General features: G+C 37.7%; 1 protein-coding gene and 1 pseudogene across 6 annotated transcripts in view; one reads left to right on the top strand and one right to left on the bottom strand.

Annotated features, from left to right (window-relative positions):
• The window catches only part of RNF111 (ring finger protein 111), a 122,751-nt gene that overhangs the window by 68,592 nt on the left and 31,911 nt on the right, over positions 1 to 22,248 (bottom strand). The window contains exon 1 of one of the 6 annotated variants that reach the window (XM_027571090.2): positions 21,928 to 22,187. The exons of the other annotated variants lie outside the window; for them this stretch is intronic. The gene's annotated coding sequence lies outside the window, so the exon portion shown is untranslated. Of the gene's footprint in view, positions 1 to 21,927; positions 22,188 to 22,248 lie in introns of those variants that run through there. 6 annotated transcript variants of the gene reach the window in all.
• LOC113909181 lies at positions 17,524 to 17,894 on the top strand (annotated as a pseudogene).

Below are 22,248 nucleotides of genomic sequence, written 5' to 3'. Positions count from 1 at the left end.
TTATTCATGTTAAAATACGGTATCTTTCATAATTCAGTTATAATTGTCTTGCACAAAATACTCTTCAAGTCTTATCATACTGTTCAAATAACTCCTCTTTTCTCTTTTTTGTAAGGCAATAATAAATACTCTATTCCTCTGGAAGTCAGATTTCCAGCAACTCAACTCTCAGGAATGTAGCCTACAGAAAAATGATTCTCTAAAGGATCAAAATACTTGTCAGAAAGGCCACATGCAATTCAATATTCAGAGACTATTTTATTTTACATATAATTTTATAAGCTTATTTGTCTGAATACCAAGTACAACAGACAGAATATTAGTGGCAGCACCTAAAAACAGGTAAGAGACAGAAGAACTAATGCGTTTGTCCCAATAGCTAAAAAAAATTCAGTTTGCCTAGATTAAATAATTTTATGTGAACAATTTCTGAGGACAACACTGTAATACAGCACAGAATAAAAGCTGATGTTCAGAATCATAATTCTGAGCCATCCAGAAAGCAGACTGTTCTCAGTAAAATAAACACGTACATGTTTTAGGCATATTTACAACAATATGGTTAATAAGTTTTTAGTTGCTTAACAGGAAACATGCCAATTGTGACTAACAATATTATCTCAGTTTTTACTGAAAATGTACAAAAGATGAAAATTTTGATAGTACAAAAAAACTGCATATAAATTCATAAAAGTGGTAAAAGAATAAAATTTTAAAATACACAAAATACTTGCAAAATATGAAACTATATTCATAACATGCACTGTTTCCTCAAACTGATAAGGAAAATCTAGGTGACTTCTCTATCTTACCTATAATGTTTTATTTATTTTTATTCTTTAAAGTTTATAAAACAAAATAACCAAACTTTTTTAAAAACAGGCATTCAGGTTTGTTATTTACAACCTTTGGTCCCTAGTGGGAACTGATCCTAAAATCTGAAGCTAAACATAAGTAGGAGGATAAAGGCTGAACTACAGATTTTTAAAGGATAAGAAAGTAGGAAGTTCAGAAAACTTGTGAATATTCCTGGCTCTTTATTTCGCCATTGTGACAAGGACAAACTCCCGCTGTTTGAATTAAAACCTTTCATAGAGCTGCAGTTGCTATTTCAAATCAGACTTTGCAAGAGAATTCAGCAATAAACCCATTCCTAGATACAGGTCCATTCACTTTCTAAAATGTTTAATAAAGTTTCAAGGCAGAAATACATTTAAAAGCTCCAATTTCCATTACTTGGAACAAAACTCCAGCCAAAGCAACTGGATCAAGGTTCCAATCTCCCTCATCTTTTTACCTGCCCTGACAGTCTACAAATCATTTGTAAGTGACTTCTATGATTAAGAAGAAAAAAGAAAAGCCAGCATTATGGGAAAGAGAGGTAAGCCTGCAATAACAGTAGTTATGGCAAAATAATACTAGTATTACTGATGATGATACAAGTGCGATTGATGATGGTGATGATGATGGAGAGGAACAGACTCTAGAAGTCTACAATTCCTGTTAGCCTAAGTTCTCAAATACACCTGCTGTTTGTTCATGGCAGGTTTCCTGCCATCCAAAAAAGAGTTCGTTTTGGGGAGCTTAAAATAAAACAAGAATCTAAGGACTTTTCCCTACTTGCCTGCCCCTAAAACAAGCAAACATTCCTCCTAAAGCTTTCTTTCTTTTTTTTTTTTTTAAAGATTATATTTATCTGACAGAGAGAGACACAGCGAAAGAGGGAACACAAGCAGGGGGAGTGGGAGAGGGAGAAGCAGGCTTCCTGTCGAGCAAGGAGTCCAATGTGGGGCTCGATCCCAGGACCCCGAGATCATGACCTGAGCTGAAGGCAGACGTTTAACCGAATGAGCCACCCAGACGCCCTCTTTTTTTCTTTTTTTTTTAAGTAGGCTCCATGCCCAGCACGGAGCCCAACACAGGGCTTGAACTCATGACCCTGAGATCAAGACCTGGGCGGAGATTAAGTCAGATGCTAAGGTGAGCCACCCAGGCGCCCCCTTTAAAGCTTTCTAACTTGGGGCAAAGAAGATATAAGATGAACCTGGAGCAGAAAGTAAAGAAAACACACACACACACACACACACACACACACACACACACACACACACGGACAGAGGCACGTCAAAGAGACACCAGAGCCAACCTGAAAGAGTTCCCAATGGCTAAAAATAGAACTGTAGCAACAAGATAAATAAATTAGTAACTGGATTCTATCCCCAAGGTATAAAATAAATTCTGTTAATCCATACTGACATAAATGACTAAATAAGCAGGAGCAGGGGCGCCTCGGTGCCTCAGTCGTTGGGCATCTGCCTTCGGCTCAGGTCATGATCCCAGGGTCCTGGGATCGAGCCCCACATCGGGCTCCCGGCTCCGCGGAAAGCCTGCTTCTCCCTCTCCCACTCCCCCTGCTTGTGTTCCCTCTCTCACGTGTCTCTGTCAAATAAATAAATAAAATCTTAAAAAAAAAAAAAATAAGCAGGAGCAAAGAGACAAACCTTCCTTATAGAAGAATTCCAAATGAGTTGTGTAGATGCATCCCTTCCAGGAGGTAGAGCTTAATGACTCATCTCCCTTTAGTGACTTACTTCCAAAGAAAGGACTAAGAAGGAAAGGAGAGTAACTTTAAGGTGGAGCAAACAGTACTTTAGCCAGATGATCAAGGTTAATATTGTAACTCATGTTGCTAATGGGTACTTCACCTCTGTGGGACCCTTCCCCATAACCCACAACCCCAGTCAAACCAGTGAGAAAAACATCAGGCAAACTCAAATTGAGGGACATTCTATAAAATACCTGATGAGCAATCCTCAAAACTGTTAAGATCATAAAAACAATGAGAAACTGAGAAACTGAAACCACAGGAGATTACATTCAAATAACATCTGGAGTTTAGTTAATAGTAATATACCAATGTTGGTTTCTTAGTTGCGACGGACATAGGATAGGTAGGATGTTAACAGAGGAAACTGGGGCGCCTGGGTGGCTCAGCCGTTAGGCGTCTGCCTTCAGCTCAGGTCATGATCCCAGGGTCCTGGGATCAAGCCCCATATTGGGCTCCCTGCTCTGCAGGAAGCCTGCTTCTCCTTCTCCCACTCCCCCTGCCTGTGTTCCCTCTCTCACTGTGTCTCTCTCTGTCAAATAAATAAAATCTTAAAAAAAAAACAACAGAGGAAACTGGGTGAAGGGTACATATGAATTCTATGTATTATCTTTGCAACTTGTTTTTCTTTTCTTTTTTTTTAGAGGTGGGGAGGGGCAGAGGGCAAGGGAGAGGATCTTACGCAGGCTCCACGCTCAGCGTGGAGCCCGACGTGGAGCCTGATGAGGGGCTCTATCTCACAACCCTGAGATCATGATCTGAGCTGAAATCAAGAGTCAGGTGCTTAACCGACTGAGCCACCCAGGTGCCCATCTTTGCAACTTTTCTATAAATGTAAAACTACTGTCAAATAAAAACTTTTTTTTTAAAGGTAAGGGCATTATATGCAAATTTCTCCCAAGGAAATCCCTAAAAAGGGAGAAAATAGATGAGTGATAATGGAGCTTATCCTGCTCTCCAACATCACCAGCCCCTCACTACTGCCAGTATCTCCAAAAATCTTATACGGGACTACTAGCGGAGATGGAAAGAGGGAAATCTAAAGCTGGAGCTACCACAGGAAAAGAAAAAGCTTAAAAAACTATCTGGTCACTCAAATGGGATAGCAAGGCATGTATCTCTGTATACACTGGGAAATTATGTATAATTCATGGAATTTCTATAGAGAAATTACTGAATCCTTTCCAAATAACCACTGGGAATTTGGCAAATAAACATGTATTTCTTGGGCTAAAATGTTCAATAATCATGCATTCATAGCCAGTATGTACACAAAGCACACATGTGCCCAGGTGTGTGTGTGTATGTGTGTATTTTATTTTTTGTGACATAAAGTAAAGAAAACCTATTATTAAATGAGTACAGCTAGGCAGTACACTTCAAAGCCCTAAAAGTAACAGGATCTTAATCATTAAATAGTACAATTATCTAAGTGGGAATTAAGACAAAATATTAAAATTAAGCCACATGTTCTTATCCAAGCTAGGAAATCTTTGGTTCCAACTCTGACAATCTTGGTTTGGTATTGGCCCATAAGAAATCACCTTCAGCTGGAACATATGCAAGATCAAAATATCCATGTGTTAGGGACCTAAGTGTGCCCCCCTCCTCAAAATTCGTATGTTGAAATACTAACCCCTAGTACCTCAAATATGAGTATAAACAAGGCCTTTAAAGAAGCAGTTAAGGTTAAACGAGGTCATATGGTGGGATCTATCCAATCTGACTGGTATCCTTTCTAAGAAGAGGAAGTCTGGATACACACAGAGACACAGAGAAAAGACCATGTGAGGATACAGCAGGAAGGTGGGCAGTCATCTGCAAACCAAGAAGAGAGGCTTCAGGAGAAACCAAACCTGACTATACCTGTTCTTGGACTTCTAGTCTACAGAACTGTGAGAAAAAAGTTTGTTGTTGTTTAGCCACCGGGTCTGAAGTATGTTATAGCGGCTCTAGCAAATGAATACACCATGCAATAAACATTTCCTGAATATCTTAAATATGCCAGACTATCCCAAATATTGTAAATACAAGATGAATAAGACATAAAACTGTCCTTAGAGTCTAGCAGTCAGGGAGGCATATCAACAGGTAATTAAAATACAGTAAGTGTTATAATAGAGGTATGCACTGAAACAAACTGTAGTAGAGCCTAATTCAGTTCTGAAGGGGAGGGGGGACCGGGGAAGGTTTTCCCAGGAAGAACAAAAGGAAAAAGAGTGAAATGGGAAGAAATGAGACTTGGTCACCCTATTTTCCACGGCAGAGGATCTCTGAGTGAGTCACATATTTAATGAAGAGGTACACATAAAAATGCACAAAACCAGTTATCTGAAAGACTGAAAGACAACACATGATCTTCTGATAGAGGACATAAAGTCTTCAAAGATGCCACTCGACTTCAAAGAACTATTTGTCTAGAATTATTGGTAGGAAGAAAAAGAAGAAATAAGATGAGTTCTTAGGATACTTTTCAGTATATGAAAGGCGAAACAAAGTTCCACAGAATTACCAAATTTCCCCCAGAGTTTGTTTCAATTTAATAATAGAGGGAGGAATGAGGAATCTACAATAACTAAAACTTATGTTCTCCCATAATCTTCAACATTAAGGTCCCTCCCTCTCGCATGAGGTAGCACAGTCTCAACTTCATTAACCTTCAGTACTAAGAGAAGAATTATAAGCTATAATATACTTGAAAGCTAAAATGGAATAAAGATCCAAAACTCGACTAGAAATCTATCAATAGGGGCGCCTGGGTGGCTCAGTTGTTAAGCGTCTGCCTTCGGCTCAGGTCATGATCCCAGAGTCCTGGGATCGGGCCCCGCATCGGGCTCCCTGCTCCGTGGGAAGCCTGCTTCTCCCTCTCCCACCCCCCCTGCTTGTGTTCCCTCTCTCGCTGTGTCTCTTTCTGTCAAATAAATAAATAAAATCTTTAAAAAAAAAAAAGTATCAATAATCAGCAATATAAAATGAGGTGTATAATTAAAAATTAGCCTACAAAATGCATTCCAAACTCTGTTTTTAGCTGTGGTTTCACATGAAGGCATAAATGGAATATTCACCACATCCCCAAATGACACAAAGCTGAAAAGAGATCACATATACCCTGAATGACAAAATCAAGACCTGAAAATAAAAGCTTAGGATAATTAGCAAAATCATTAAAAACACTTTAATAAATATAAAATACTACAATTAGATTTAGCTTATATACAGATAAAGACATAGGGGAGGGGTGCCTGGGTGGTTCAGTTGGTTAAGCGACTGCCTTTGGCTCAGGTCATGATTGCAGGGTCCTGGGATCAAGCCCTGCATTGGGCTCCATGCTCAGTGGGGAGTCTGCTTCTCTCTCTCCCTCTGCTGCTCCCCCTGCTTGTGTGCTCAATCTCTCTCTCTAATAAATAAAATCTTAGGGGTGCCTGGGTGGCTCAGTTGTTAGGCGTCTGCCTTCGGCTCGGGTTGTGGTCCCAGGGTCCTGGGATCAGGCCCCGCATCGGACTGCCTGCTCGGCGGGAGGCCCGATTCTCCCTCTCCCCCTCCCCCTGCTTGTGTTCCCTCTCTCGCTCTCTCTGTCAAATAAATAAAGTCTTAAAAAAAAAAAAAGACATAGGGGAGACACTTTTCTGTTGTTTTTCTCTGAATAATTTGCCTAAAGTCAATAACTGGGTAATACTCAGAGACATTTGGTCACAAATGCTCCAAGTTCTTTGTTGAGTTCCATAAAAAGAGTAAATGATACAACCATCTTTTTTCAGACTCATATATCAAAATTTTCTGGTCTGAATTTATCAAATTTTAAAGACTTTTTTCAGAAATCATCACTGTCCAGTCTCTTTTAAAAGTAGAATGGAATAAAGCAAGTTCTACTAGCATCTTCTCTCACACAGATAACCTCACAATTATTCTCTAGCTATAACCTCAAAATCTGAACAAAGAAATCCTCACAAAACTAATAACATATAAAGTAAAACGTACAACAGGGGCGCCTGGGTGGCTCAGTCGTTAAGCGTCTGCCTTTGGCTCAGGTCATGATCCCAGGATCCTGGGATCGAGCCCCACATCGGGCTCCCTGCTCGGCGGGAAGCCTGCTTCTCCCTCTCCCACTCCCCCTGCTTGTGTTCCCTCTCTCACTGTGTCTCTCTCTGTCAAATAAATAAAATCCTTAAAAAAAAAAAAGTGTACGACAATAACACAAAGCACAGGAGTGGAGCAAAGAGATGTAGGTTGTTTGATGTTTCTTCTATCATATGTGAAATAGTCTATTTTTTAAAAATTATTTATTTATATAAAGAGAAAACACAAGTAGTGGGGAAGGGGGAGAGGGAGAGAGAGAATCTCAAGCAGGCTCCACACTCAGCATGAAGCCCAATGCAGGGCTCAAGATCATAACCTGAGCTGAAATCAAGAGTCGGATGCTTAACTGACTGAGCCACCCAGGCACCCCTGAAATAGTCTATTATTCCTTGAAGACAGACAGTGAAAAGTTAAAGATGCATAGTGTAAACCCTAGAGCAACCATAAAAGATAAAAAATAAGTATAGCTAATAAACCGACAGCGGAAATAAACTGTAATACAAAAAAAATTTTTTTAACCCAAAAAACTAAAAAACTAAAGCCCAAAGGAAACATGAGAAGGAAAATAAAGGGAGAGAGAACAGATGGGACAAATAGAAAACACAGAGCAAGATGACAGATTAAAACACAACTGTAACAAAACAGGGTGCTACTGGCATAAGGATAGACTGGAGAGTCCAGAAATAGACTCAAACATATCAAGTAATTTTCAATAAGAGTGCCAAGATAATAGGAAAGGAATAGTAACAAATGGTGGTGGAACAACTGGTGAACCATGTGGGGAAAATTTAACCTCTATACCACTCATCAGACAAAAAAATTAACTCAAAATGGATCAGAGACTTAGACCTAAAAGCTAAACCTTAAATTTCTAAAAGAAACATGGCAGAAATTGTATGTAATCATACCACGGGCAAAGGTCTCGTAGAACACAAATAGTACTACCTATTTTTTAAAATTTATTTATTTAAGTAATTTCTACACCTAACATGGGGCTTGAACTTACGACCCCAAGATCAAGAGTCACATGCTCTACCAACTGAGCCAAGCCAGAGGGTAGCCCCTAGCACTACCCATTTTTTATAAATTGATAAACTAGACTTTACCAAAATGAAAATCTGCTCTTCACAGATGCCACTAGAGAACAAAAAGGCAATGGGGTGCCTGGGTGGCTCAGACGGTTAAGTGTCTGCTTTCAGCTCCAGTCATGATCTCTGGGTCTTGGGATCGAGCCTCATGTCAGGCTCCTAGCTCAGCAGGGAGTCTGCTTCTCCCTCTCTCTGCCTCTCCCCCTACTTGTGCTGTCTCTCTCTCTCTCTCTCTCAAATGAGTAAATAAAATCTTTAAAAAAAAAAAGAAGAAAACAAAAGGCAAGGTAGCAAACTAAATACAAAGAAAATTGCGTTTATGTGTAATTTATATGTATATATAAACACATAAGTTGAATCCAGAATATATGCAAAACTTTTCCATTTTAGTAAGACAACGCCACCCAAAAAAATAGACAAATGATTTTTAACATTTCTCAAAACACATACACATGGCCAATGAGTATGTGAAAAAATGCTTTGTATCTCTAGTAATCAGGGAAATGCAAATTAAAACCACAATGAGATACTACTGCACAACCCAGTAAAAGGCTAAAACTCTTAGACCAAAACCACCAGACGTTAACAAGAATGTGGCACAACTGGAACTCTACACAGAGTTCTCTGGTAGCTTCTAATAAAGTCATATACACATCTAACCTATGATCCAATAATATCACACCTAGGTTTGAAAACACAGGTATACAAAAAATTTGTATGTGAATGTTCATAGCTTTACTCATAATAACCAACAGTTTGGGAAAAACAAATCTCCAACAAATGAATAAACAAGTGAATAAACAAAATTATGATATATAAAAAAAAATTACGATTTTTAAATACAATAGGATACCAAACAGCAGCAGCAAAACAACAAAGAAGGAACTACTGATACAAGTAACATTACGGGTACAAAAAAAACATCCTGCTGAGGGAAAGAAATCAGATATGAAGTATATGATTCCAGACACAGGAAGTTCTAGAATAGGCAAACCTAATAATCTAAGGTGAAAACAAATTAAAACTAGTGTTCTACAAAGAATCAAAGAACAGGAGAAACTACTGAATATGAGGTACACGAGCGAGGTACACGAGCGAACTTTCTGAAGTGTTGGTTAATGTTCTATTTCTTCATAAGGATTTGGGTTACACAAACATACATTTGGCAGAACTTCACAACAAATCATACACTTAAGATTTGTGCACTTCACTATATGTAAATTTTACTTTAAAAACAAAGGACTGTAGGAGCTCCTGGGTGGCTCTGTTGGTTAAGTGTCCGATTCTGGATTTTGGCTTGGGTCATGATCTCAGGGCGGTGAGATCGAGCCCTGAGTCAGGCTCCATGCCCAGCACGCTTAGGATTCTCTCCCTCTCCTTCCACCATACCCGCCCCCCAGCCCCAGCTTGAGCATGCATGGAAAAGAAAAAAAAGTAAAAACAAAGAACTGTAAACAAATACTCAACTCTAGTTAATGATACGGAAGCTGATTTTGTTTAGGAAAAAATGCACTGATACCTGCAACTTACTTTAAAAACAATACAAACCAAACAGTGGCAAGCTTGACTGAAGGATAGTTAGAGGAATGAATAGATGGACAGGTGATAAAGCAAAAACAGCAAATTGTTAATTGTGGAATGTAGGTGATGGGGAAATGTTTGTTCACTGTACAATTCTTTCACTTTTCATGTTTGAAAATGTTCACAAAAAATGCTAGAGGGGGGGCACCTGGGTGGCTCAGTCGGTTAAGCGTCTGCCTTCGGCTCAGGTCATGATGATCCCAGAATCCTGGGATCGAGCCCCACATCGGGCTCCGTGCTCAGCAGGAAGCCTGCTTCTCCCTTTCCCCCTGCTTGTGTTCCCTTTCTTGCTGTCTCTCTCTCTGTCAAATAAATAAAATCTTAGAAAAAAAAAAAAATACTAGAGGGAAAATGTGATGAGCAAAAGAAGCCAAATACAAAAAAGTAACACTATACGATTGTGTTTATATGAAGTTCTAGAACAAACTAATCCATAATGTCAAAAATCAGATCAGTGGTTGCCTATGGCAAGAGAGAGGGGTGAACGATGACAAAGAAGCAAGAAAAAACTTTCTAGGGCGATGGAATGTTTTATGTCCTGATTGTGGTGTTGGTTACATGGAGATATACATTTGCCAAAACTCACTGAATTGTACAGTAAAAATATGTGCCTTATATTGTATATAAGTTATAGCTCAAACTGATTTTTAAAATATGTTCCCTATTGAAAATAGTAATACACAGAGAAATTAAGTCCTTCCCAATCACACCATCCAAATAAAATATCACCATCCTTCTTTCTCTTCTGTCAAAGGCTATGCCCAAGAGAGATAAAAATATACCTTATTGTCTCTTCCTTAAAGGCAATACAGAAATACTGGTTAAATTCTTACTTCAGGGCCATAGAAACTCTTTACTCCAATCCTACTAACCTCTCAAATGGGACATCTCCTGAATTTTGGAATTCCCTTCTCAGGTGACTCAAACCTCCTGACATAATCCCTTCAACTCCATTACTGCTGTGAGTCTCTAGCAAGTTACTAACCATTCGATGCCTAAATCTCACCTGAAAAATGGAAATTACCTTAAAGGGTTAAGTGTTTAAACAAAATAATGTACGCACATGCTGGCTTTTATTATTGTTTTTAAAGTCAAAGAGTCAACTAGCTTTTAGAAATCATCCTGGCAAAAAAAAAAAAAAAAAAAAAAAAGGCCACAAGCTTCCCCTCTGTTTTATTTTGGGGGTGGGGGTGGGGGGCTGACCCTCAATTCTTTTAGGTACACCTACCTCAAGCTAGTCTATCTTATTCGAATGAACCTCAAATTCCTCTTGAAGATCAGATCAAAACCCTGAACTGTTAAAGCACCCAAAGCAAAGGGTGGTGTAACAAAATAAATATAAATAAAACAAAAAATTTTGTTAGATTAGGAAAGAAAGCAACTGCCCTGAGAATGTAGGATCTAATGCGGTGAGCAAAACTACCCAAGGAAACAATTTCTCCTTGGATGCAGTCCAACAATTTAAACAAAAGTTGTTTTTGCTCTTCCTACGTGATTTGGGGTCAAAATGTGTAACCTGGAGAATATTAATTAAAGAGTATGTTCTAGGGGTGCCTGGGTGGCTCAGTCGTTAGGCGTCTGCCTCCGGCTCAGGTCATGATCCCAGGGTCCTGGGATCAAGCCCCACATCGGGCTCCCTGCTCCGCAGGAAGCCTGCTTCTCCCTCTCCCACTCCCCCTGCTTGTGTTCCTGCTCTCGCTCTCTCTCTCTCTCTCTGTCAAATAAATAAATAAAACCTTTAAAAAAAAAAAAGAGTATGTTCTAAGGAATAAGAGTCATACAGGAAAAAAAAAGGCAGATACTGACACTTTCAATGATTGAAGAAGGTAAAGGCTTACTGAAAACTGGATTAGGGAAAATACCTCTGGGTAGGGAGCACACCCACAATGTGAATTCAACAATGTGAAGACAAGAAAAAGATAATTTAAACCATGTAGGTTATGCTTGCAATTCTGCTCAATAATTATATACCCAGAATGAACACAGAAAGATAAAATTTTACTATTCTCTAGTTGGTCTCACTTCCCATGTGCCTCTCATGATATGAACATCTTGCTGTGCTGTCAGATTCTAATGTTTAGAGCCATTTATTTTTCCCACAACATGGACCATAAACACAGCCTACGACTTCATCTGGTGTTTAACAATGAAACATGATTCATTCCAATACTAAAGGAAAAACAGGATATGTTGAACTCTGAGAGACTGTACGTCTATATTTTACATTTTACGGGCAACTTTAGGGATTTCCAAGGTTATTTTGACTAAATGACATTTTTGCCTTCTTTGGATCTGTATATTCTGACAGCAAAGTGAAAATCCTTGTGGCAAGAAACAAAAATAGTAAGCTATTAGACAATTGAGGGTACCGGTCTGGAGAAACCAAGGATTTATTATCCTCTATGCTAACATCAGCCACTTTATTCAACAAACCCTTTTTGGTTTTTTTACTCCTAATGACTGCTTAAGGTGATAATTAAGAAGATAGTTAAGGTGCTCCTCTAGCCCAAAGAATTTCATATTTTGGATAAACACAGTAATCTTAACCCTAATGTGGATTCCCACACATGTAAAGCTAGCCTACATGCATTTACTTACATACTTTCTGGGCAATCTTTAGAATTTTGGTTTCAGTATACATAGACTGTGAGTTCTTCCTGAAGGGGATAATCAGAAAAAGAGGCAACTGAGGATTAACAAAAATGACAGGAGAGAAAAGAAAAATATTTTAAATTGAAGCCTGTTCAAGACAAAGGAAAATGACTGAAATTAAGTCCCGGCCTTAGAACCGCCACCCAGAACTGCTATCTGGGAGGAAAATTATTCATTTATAGGGAATAAAATGGGGAAATCCAAGAGTCTAAGAAGAATGATCACCCCCATGATGGCAAACAGGGTAAACACAAGTTAGGATATCCAAATTTTTTCTATCCCAAGCATCTGGAATCAGATCAGAATCTGGAAATGTCACCCAGGGAACAGAAATTTTAGTCACTTATTAATATTTTAGAAAATACAATATCGGGGCGCCTGGGTGGCTCAGTCGTTAAGCATCTGCCTTCGGCTCAGGTCATGATCCCGGGGTCCTGGGATAGAGCCCCGCATCCGGCTCCCTGCTCAGCGAGAGGCCTGCTTCTCCCTCTCCCACTCCCCCTGCTTGTGTTCCTGCTCTCACTGTCTCTCTCTGTCAAATAAATAAAATCTTAAAAAAAAAAAAGATACAATATCACTGATAATATATTAGCTACCATTTATGCAGTTATTGTTTTCATTCAACAAATATTTACTGAGAACATATTATAATGTGGGCACTGTTGTAGGCACTGGGATTAGCCATGAACAGGATACAGAAAGTCTTTGTTCTCATGAAAATTACATGCAAATGAGAACAAACAAGGCACAAATAGACAGTCAAGATAATTTTAGAAAAAAAATTGTGCTATTACGGAAATAAAACAAATAGTAAAATACGACCATCAACAGGCTCCTAAGAAGCTGAAGACCTGAATCATGAGAAGAACAAGCCACCAGTCAACCACGCCACACAGTGCTAGAGGAAGAGCCTTTCTAGCAAAGGAAACAGTAAAGAAAGACCGTGTGGCAGGAAGAGGCCTAACATGAACAAACAACAGAAAGGGAGTGAGAGGAAAGGGAGATGGCACACAAAGGGATCAGAAATGGTCAAGGGCCAGATCAGGTATGCCTGTAAGGAACTATGTGCCATGTTTTTATTCCATTTTATCCTTACTAAAAACTATTATTTCCAAGGAACTAAGAATTATAAAAGTTAGGCAACTTGCCTAAGGTCTGACAGATAAACATCTGGATCTTAATTCTTATATAAGTTGCTGGTTTGGGTCTCTCTCATTTTTAAGATAAATGTATAGTTATGTGGGCTTTCATACGTTCACTCACCACTTCAGTTCCCATGACATTATTTTCATATAAGATTATTATGTAATTCAACTACAATTTCTTCTACTTACCATGAAGATTTTGGAATTTAGCCTCCACAGTGGGAGAATGCTAAAAGTTTACTAAAATGGAAATAACTGCTACAAGGTAAGAGAAGGACCAAATACTATGGCAAAACAGAAGGGAGAGCCATTGATTCTAGAGGAGAAACTTCACAGAAGAGCTAGTCCTTAAAAGTAAGATTTCCTCAATTGGAGAATAAGCATAAAAGCACATCAGAGGAATGGCAGACAGGAAGGTGGTTATGAAAATAGATGATTTGTTTATTTTAAACAATCAAAATTCTCTATATTCTCCCAGATGTATATAGGTAAAGCAGTCTGTGTCTGACCTATTCCTCCCTTTTTCATTTTATTATCAAAAAATTTTTTTTAATTTAAGTATAGTTGACACAATGTAACATTAGTTTCAGGTGTACAACATAGTGATTTAATCTCTCTACATGTTATGCTCACCACAAGTGAAGCTACCATCTGCCACCATACAATGCTATTACAATACCATGGACTACGTTCCCTATGCTGTACCTTTTATTCCTGTAACTTATTCATTCCATAACTGGAAACCTGTATCTCCCACTCCCCTTCACCCATTTTGTCCCTTCCCTCCCCTCTGGCAACCATCAATTTATAGGTCTGATTCTGCTTTTTGTTTATTTGTTTCTTTTGGTTTTTAGATTCCACGTATAAGTGAGATCATATAGTATCTGTCTTTCATGACTATTTCAATTAGCGTAATATCCTCTAGATCCATCCATGTTCTTGCGAGTGGCAGGCTCTCATTCTTTTTTACAGCTGCATAATATTCCATAAAATGGTCAGTTTTATCTCATACTACATAGAGTTCTTTAAAGAAATGTGATTTCACAGAAAATACAATCAAATCCATGATAATAGTCATTCTGTAGATGTAATACAAATCTTACATGACATGATTTTCTTCAGCTAATGACTACTTTGTATTAAAAAAACAGAGTTGTGGGGCACCTGGGTGGCTCAGTCGTTAAGCGTCTGCCTTCGGCTCAGGTCATGATCCCAGGGTCCTAGGATCGAGCCCCGCATCAGGCTCCCTGCTCGGTAGGAGGCCTGCTTCTCCCTCTCCCACTCCCCCTGCTTGTGTTCCCTCTCTCGCTGTGTCTCCCTCTGTCAAATAAATAAATAAATAATCTTTAAAAAAATAAAATAAATAAAATAAAATTAAAAAACAGTGGTCAAAGCCGACTTAGACTTTGTAAAGTAAACCTATTTACAAACCTATTTACACATGTATTTTTTCACATATTTAAACATGATTTGGGGGCACCTGCGTAGCTCAGTCGGTTAAGCACCCAACTCTTGATTTCAGCTCAAGTCATGATCAAGGTCGTGAGATCAAGCCCTGTGTCAGGCTCCACACTAGGCATGGAGCCTGCTTGGGATTCTCTCTCCCTTTCCCCCTGCCCTCTCCACTCCTCCCGAGAGGTGCTCACTTGCGAGTACTCTCTCTCTCTTTAAAAAAAAAAAAAAAAAAAAAAAAAGAGTATTTTAAAATAAACAACATGGTTTTACCACTAAAAGTTGGAAAGAGAGCCCATTTTTGTATCAATAATGTAACTTGCTCCTGGTATTTATCAAAAGCAAAAGTTCATATTTTGTTTAAACACGGTAAATTACACAAATAACTTTATCTCAAATTTCCTTGCAATTCCCACTAAATGAAAAAAACTTTCAATTCTCTCTCTCTCACACACACACAACAGAGGATCTAATAGCAACAAAGATATAGCAACAGAATCTTATCATCTGACTGACAGCAACTCCAAAAAGAAAACAGGAAAAAAAAATGACTAAGGAGTAATGAAAGCTACTATAAGAATATTTCTTAAAACTGAAGGACCTAAGCCCTTGCTACCTCTGTCCTCAGAGATCACCATTCTGCTCATCCACTCCCCTCCAGTCACAACAGCTTCTTGGCTTTTCCTTGAGCAGGCCAAGTATGCTATTACTATTTAATCTGCCCAGAATGCTTGACCCCAGATAGCCACAAGCACCTCTCACTTGCTCCCTTTCTGTCTGTGCTCAAATGTTTCTTGTCCTTGAGACCATCCCTAATCACCTTATATTTAAAGAGCTAACCCCATGCCCTATCTTCTCTTTCCAGCTCAGTTATTTCCATAATCACCATTTGTAAAATTTAAAATTTCCCAAATAGAGCCTAGTCTGTTTTCATCATTACCATGTGCCCCAAAGCTGAAAACTCATAGTATTCAATAAATACACGCTGAATTATTAAAGTAATCTAAAATTGTGATACAACTATATCAGGAGAAAGGGTGAAAAAAGAAGTGTGGACTCCTTTTCCTTAGGAGGTCAAAAGATAATGCAAAAGATAACTGTACAGCAATCCTCAAACTTTTTGATTTGTGAGCCCCTTATCCTCTTAAAACTAAGTGAAACCCCCAAAAGCCTTAAATATGTAGGTTATATTAATACAATGTAAGAAAATAAAACTGATAAATGCTTAAAGATTTTTTAAAAACAGCAATAGTAAACCCATTACATGCTATTAAGTAACATTTATGAATATATTTTTTCAAAAAGTTAATAAAAATGACACTGTTACACAATTTTGCTAATCTCTTTAATGTCTGTCTTAACAGAAGAAACATGGATTCTTAAATCTGCTTCTGTACTGAATCTAGTAAAAAATCCAGCTTCACACAAATATGTAGTTAAAAAAGAGAAGTGTCTTTAATAATATATTCAGATAGTGGGTGTGTTATTCTTTGATATTAACCCAAAACTTAATAAATATAATTTTGTAAAGCTTACTTGCAATGTTGAATCTGATACCTTATCTACGAGACTTCATACCATTTCATTAAGAACCTATTGATCTATCTTACCCTTAAGTAGATCTTTCACACACAGCATGATTTTGTAATATCATGCACTGGTCATATGAAAAAAGTTGGTCCACGAAGTTATGCGTATCTTCCAAACACTGACACATTTAATTATACAATAACCAAAAAAAAAAAAAAATCACATTTGTTAATATCCCCATCAATTTCATCAAAAAGGTCCTGAGAAGCTGCCAAGCTCATAGTGGCAGATATGTTTTCCAAAATTCTAATTTTTGCTTAAAAGCCTTAATTTTATCTCGGCAATAATTTCTATCAGTTGTTTTCCCTAAAGTGACAGGCTCACTTCATTTATTTTTGAGAAAATACATACAAATACTCAAGTTTAAATAACTATAGCTTGTCATTCTTTCAAGTAAAAAAATGGTTCCATTAAAAAAATAAAAAGCAACTAAGTTTGCTAGTTCAGCCTGCAACTCAATCACACAAGTATTTTTCTCCAAGACAAGAATAATTTGGGATGGGGCAGAAGTGCCTTATAACATTCTTCTCATTTTATCACATGAAATATTAAAAAGGTATGTACTCAAGATCAAGATTAGTAAAATTAACAGATTTTACTGCTTTGTAAAGGACATTCTTAAATGAAACTGGTTTTGTCAATGTGTAGTAATGAAAAATATGATGACTCTTAGTATAGTTTTAGCCACTGTCTTAATATGGATTGCAGGGCCAGCAATTTTGCCCATCACTGTGTTTGCTATCAATGCAAATAACAACATAGTTAAGTAGTAAAGAACTTAGTATTACTATGAAACAGTTTCAAACCAGCTGACCTTCTGAAGACCCCCTCAAGAGTCCAGAGACCACACTCTGAGAACTGCTGCTCTGGATACATGTAAAATACTAAGAGGAGATATATCTCCAGGGAAAAGAACTGGGCAATAGGAAGACAGGGATGGCAAGAAAACTTATTTTTTCCCTGTACACCCTTCATACCTTGTGAATTTGGTTCCATTTGTATTGCTTTTATCTTTAAAAATTAAATATAAAAAAAAACTGACATCAAAAGTAGCTAAGCAGACACATAAGCATACTATTTAGAAATATGAAAGTAAATACCAGGAAAAAAAAATTTAAGAGCTGAAAGTGTTTCCACTTAGGAACTGGAACTAGGGGAGAGGAGGAATAGCACAGACTGTTGTTTTTCATTATAAGCCTTTGTGGAACCGACTTTAAAAACCCCATACATATTAACTGTTTCAAAAATTAACTGGTTAAATACCATTCAAAATATTGTCTGGGACCTTGGTGGCTGCTCTTGGTTGGGGCCATCCTGCACCTAAGGCAGGAAGATGGTGGCATCAAGGAAGACGAAAGTCTCTGGAGTCAATCAACTCTAGACTCCAACTCATTACGAAAAGTGTAAAGTACATGCTGGAGTACAAGCAGACTCTGAAAATGATCAGATATGGCAAAGCAAAACTGGTTATCCTCGCCAACTGCCCAGCCCTGAGGAAATCTAAAATAGAATACTATGCCATGTTGGCCAAAACTGGTATGCATCGCTACAGTGTCAATAATACTGAACTGGGTACAGCATGAGGAAAATACTACAGAGAATGCACACTGGCTATCATTGATCCAGGTGACTGAAATCATTAGGAGCATGCCAGAACAAACTGGTAAAAAGCAAATCACACAAAACCTGCCAGAGCTTGTTTAAAAAAAAAAAAAAAAAAAAAACAAAAACAAAAATACTGTCTGGAAAAATACAAGTGAGGTTTAAAAGATAAATAAATAAAGCAAATACCCATGCTGCACTGGGTGAGAGAATGGCTGTGAAACATACCAAGGTGTAACAGTAACTTTCTGGAACAATGTGCTTGTGAGTTTCTACTCATATATGAAATATTATTCTACATCATAAAAAATTTCATTTAAAAAGTTAGTTTTTTTAAAAAGCAACAATTTCCTCCAGACCAGAAAGTCTGATGACTTGGTTAAAAACAATTAAGTATGAAAAAAAAAAAAAATTAAGTATGTAAATCTTACATCATATTTAACAGTTAAGTGGTTAAACCTTCTACATACACAATGTAACACAAAGTAAAATAACATTTTATTTTTTCTATTTCATTTGATCATAATTAAGATCAAATCAGAACTTATTTGGAAGAAATAGAATAAAATAGTTGTTTTATGGTAAATATAACAAATTGCTACATTTTATGTAGTTACTTAATAAATAAAATCTCCACAGAAATATAAACCCACTATCAAAATCTAAGTTTCTCAGATGTCCTGATCCAGGAAATAAGAGATTATTTTTTATATATAAACAGATAACTCAAAAGCAAATTGGACTCCCCACTAAAAGGAACCAGGCCTCCTTAGAGAATAGCTGATTCTAAGACTGAAATAGAAAAGATATAAGATGAGTGGGAACATCTTGCTGTGCCAGAAAGGAAATACTCATAAAAAATTATATATGTCAAAAAGACACAGGAGCCATGGTGGAAAGGCTCCCACCGGACAAATGTGGGACAATTTGAGCATTAAAATTAATAAAGGCAGTAACGGATTATAATCTATTGAATAAAACAGGAAGTACATAAGTCCATATTGGTAATAGATAAAAGAATGCTTCTTCCATACAAGAGAAGGCCTACTTATAAGATAGAGGAGATGGAAGAGTTTGAAAATAAGCATTCTGCAATCACCAACGATCAATACAGGCAAGAATCATCAACGGATGCTTATATAAACATAGTATCATTATCATCCCTGACAAAATTAACAATAATTCCTTGATATCATCTACTATCCATTCACATTCAGATTTCCCCCAAAGTGTTTCAAAAATGACTTTCTACAATGGATTTGAGTGAGGATTTAAACAAGGTCAACACATTGTATTTGGTTGCTATACATAAAATATTTTTAACCTTTCTTTTTACATCGTCTATCAGCAATTATGAAAAAGCCTAACACACAAACCAGTTTACATTTGTAAATTCTCCAGAATCAAACACAACCGAATGCATCTGCTGTTCCCTTTGTTTGCAAGATTCCTCCAGATTACCAGTATGGCTGATTCTTTCTAGTCACTGATCACAAATCAAATTATCACCTCTAAAAAGAAGTTAGGCCCTCCCTAACCATTTAATCCACAGTAGAGCTCGACTTCCATTCATCATAACATGGTCCTATTTTCTTCATGGCATTCAGCACTACCTCAAACTACTGTTTATTATGTTTTCCCCAGTAGAATGTCCACTCCCTGAAGACAGAGTGCCTTCCTCACTGAAGACCAAGAACAATGCTGAGAACATGAGACATTCAATAAATACATACCAAGTAACTAAATAATAATGCAGTACCTCCACTTAAAATGTAAGCTCAACTTAGTATGTTTTTAAATAAACATCTGTAGCCCACTCCACATGTAATGATATGAACTGAATACCTGTAGAAACCTGGGCCAGTTGTTACCAAGAATCAGTGGGATGCAGGAAAGAAAGAAGAGAGGTGTAAGGCGGGCGCCTGGGTGGCTCAGTTGGTTAAGCGACTGCCTTCGGCTCAGGTCATGATCCTGGAGTCCCGGGATCGAGTCCCACATCGGACTCCCTGCTCAGCGGGGAGTCTGCTTCTCCCTCTGACCCTGCTCTCTCTCTCTCTCTCTCTCTCAAGTAAATAAATAAAATCTTTAAAAAAAAAAAAAAAAAAAGAGAGGTGTAAGGCATTCAAATGCAATTCTGGACTTTAACTGACCGATTACAGGTTTCTGGAAGACAAATTATTCAGGATGATTTAAAAAGCATTACCAGAAGTAAAACCAAGTTTCTTCTTTTATTAGGAGAGCTATTAAATCATATATAATATCTATAATGGGACAGAAGCATTATCTAAAACAACAAACATGGCTTTATCATAGTTTCCCCCTCCCCTAATATAAACAGGAAGGAATTTATACTCAGTATAGCACTTCTTTCTGGGAATCGGATCATGATGAACACACCAATAAGTACCAAAAGCTCCTAATCAAAAATACAAGCCACTGAATTTGGGATCTAGAGGAAACTAGAAAACCATCCTACATTTCTCATTTAACAATTGAGAGAGATCTGAAGCTAAGAATGGTTATCAATAAAGTCACAAATCTAACGAATAGCAAGCAAAGCTAGATCTAAAATTCAGAACTCCAAACCAGAGACTCTTCCACAGGATGTCACCCATACTGTCACTTCTTTTCTTCATATTGAAGTCCTCGCTCAGAGGGGGAAATTGTTATTATTTTGGCAAAATAATAAAATGTCTTAAAAATCTAATTAGTTTGATTCAATCAATTTTAATCCTTTAAATTTTATAATGAAAACAACTATTTAGGATAATCTGCTGACCATTCCTTTGCTCTAAACATGTAAATTTTTATTCTCTTATTTAAACATCAGTATAGCTATTTCTCAATTATCTGTAGAAATAAAGTACTGAAATGAAATTTGTCAAGGTATAACCTCCACTGTAATACACTTTTCACCAAAATAAAATTATTTTCATGACATCTTTCTTCAAAAGCCAACTCCAGTGAAAGAACATGCTAGTGACCAACAGACACCAAAAGGAAAAAAGTAACAGAAAGAGCCACACATATAAGATGCAGCACCCCTGTAAACAAGGAGAGCCTCTATTCTTCCCAGTTTTTCCTACAATATTGTTCAGACTAATTCACAAAAACCCTCACCAGTTTTTTAGACTACTCTGAATCTTAGACAGCAAACAAATGAGCAGGAGAAAGATGTCATTTGTCCAAGGTTAAATGACAAGAGGTGGACAAAAGTAAAATAATTCAAGGCTTTAAAAAAAAAATTAAACATTCTTTTCAGAGTAAGAGGGCTTCTTTCTCATCCCGTTTTGTCTCACAAAGGCAACCAAAGACTACTGTTTAGTATGAAAAGCAACATAGTTTATATTGACATGAAAAATTTTACTAAAAAACATACAGTAGTAACAAACTATCAAAATGTAGATCTTCACCATAATAAAACTAAACAAAACTAGTATTACAGAACTTGTGTGTAATATCGAAATCACATCCTAACATTTGAAAGCAATAAAACACACACACACAAATGGGAAAGGAAATGGAACCTTAGCTTATCTCTTCCCCAGGCTGTTCTTTTTGGTTGAAGAGGTCCCTAAAACAAGAAAATTAAACATAAAAATACCAGGTGAAATAAAGTTTGGATTAAGTCAGGTTCAAAAGCTAAAAGAACTATAAAATGAAGCCTATGTCAGCTGGCATCTTACCACTCCAGAGAGTTCCAAATTCATACTCCACATAAATCAAGAAACAGGAAAGCACACAATACAATGGAGTCGCCTCACACTACAAACATGAGCAAATTAAATGAATACCCTATACTTCCTGGTATTTTTTAAGCACTAAAACTGAGATTTGCGTTAAGAAGTATCTGTAAAGATCTATTATAACCTATTTAAAAACTATCGTGACAACCTCTATTTCTACAGTACAGGACATTTCCACTACAGCCTTGCCACTGACTCTGACAAATTATCTAAAAACAAAATTAAAATATCGAGCTTCTTTTTTAATGACCAACAAACCAACTCTACACAAAAATCTGACGCGTCTGTATTTCTGCTGTTCCGCGGACGTTTCCTTGATCACATAAGAAGGCAACTCCCTAACCGTCAGGGCTGACTTAGCGCCCTCCAACACGCCGGGTGCGGGTTACCTTCATCACTCCATTGTCAAATCGCACTCCCACGCCTCAGTCCTCTGCCCCCTTTCTAGACTCCAGGGAGAGTCCAAAGAGGGAAAGAAATCCCCTCACCCACACTCCCTTACTGTGGGGTGTGGGTGTGTCTGTAGACGAATGCTTTGCTCAAACACAATTAATTCTACTGCGGAGACCCAGACCCTAAGTCACTATGGAGCCAGCAATAACCGGCCGGTCGCCGACCCCAGCCTTCCGCGGCCGCAGCCCTTCCTCTTTCTCCCCTCCAGGCCGGCCCCTCCCCCGTTGCGCGCACGCGCGGCTTCCAATCGATCCCCT

The sequence above is a fragment of the Zalophus californianus genome, chromosome 6, assembly GCF_009762305.2.
Source record: "Zalophus californianus isolate mZalCal1 chromosome 6, mZalCal1.pri.v2, whole genome shotgun sequence".
NCBI lineage: Eukaryota > Metazoa > Chordata > Mammalia > Carnivora > Otariidae > Zalophus > Zalophus californianus.
The sequence above is the reverse complement of the archived record's forward strand: the minus strand, read 5'-3'. Positions and strand labels throughout refer to the sequence as shown.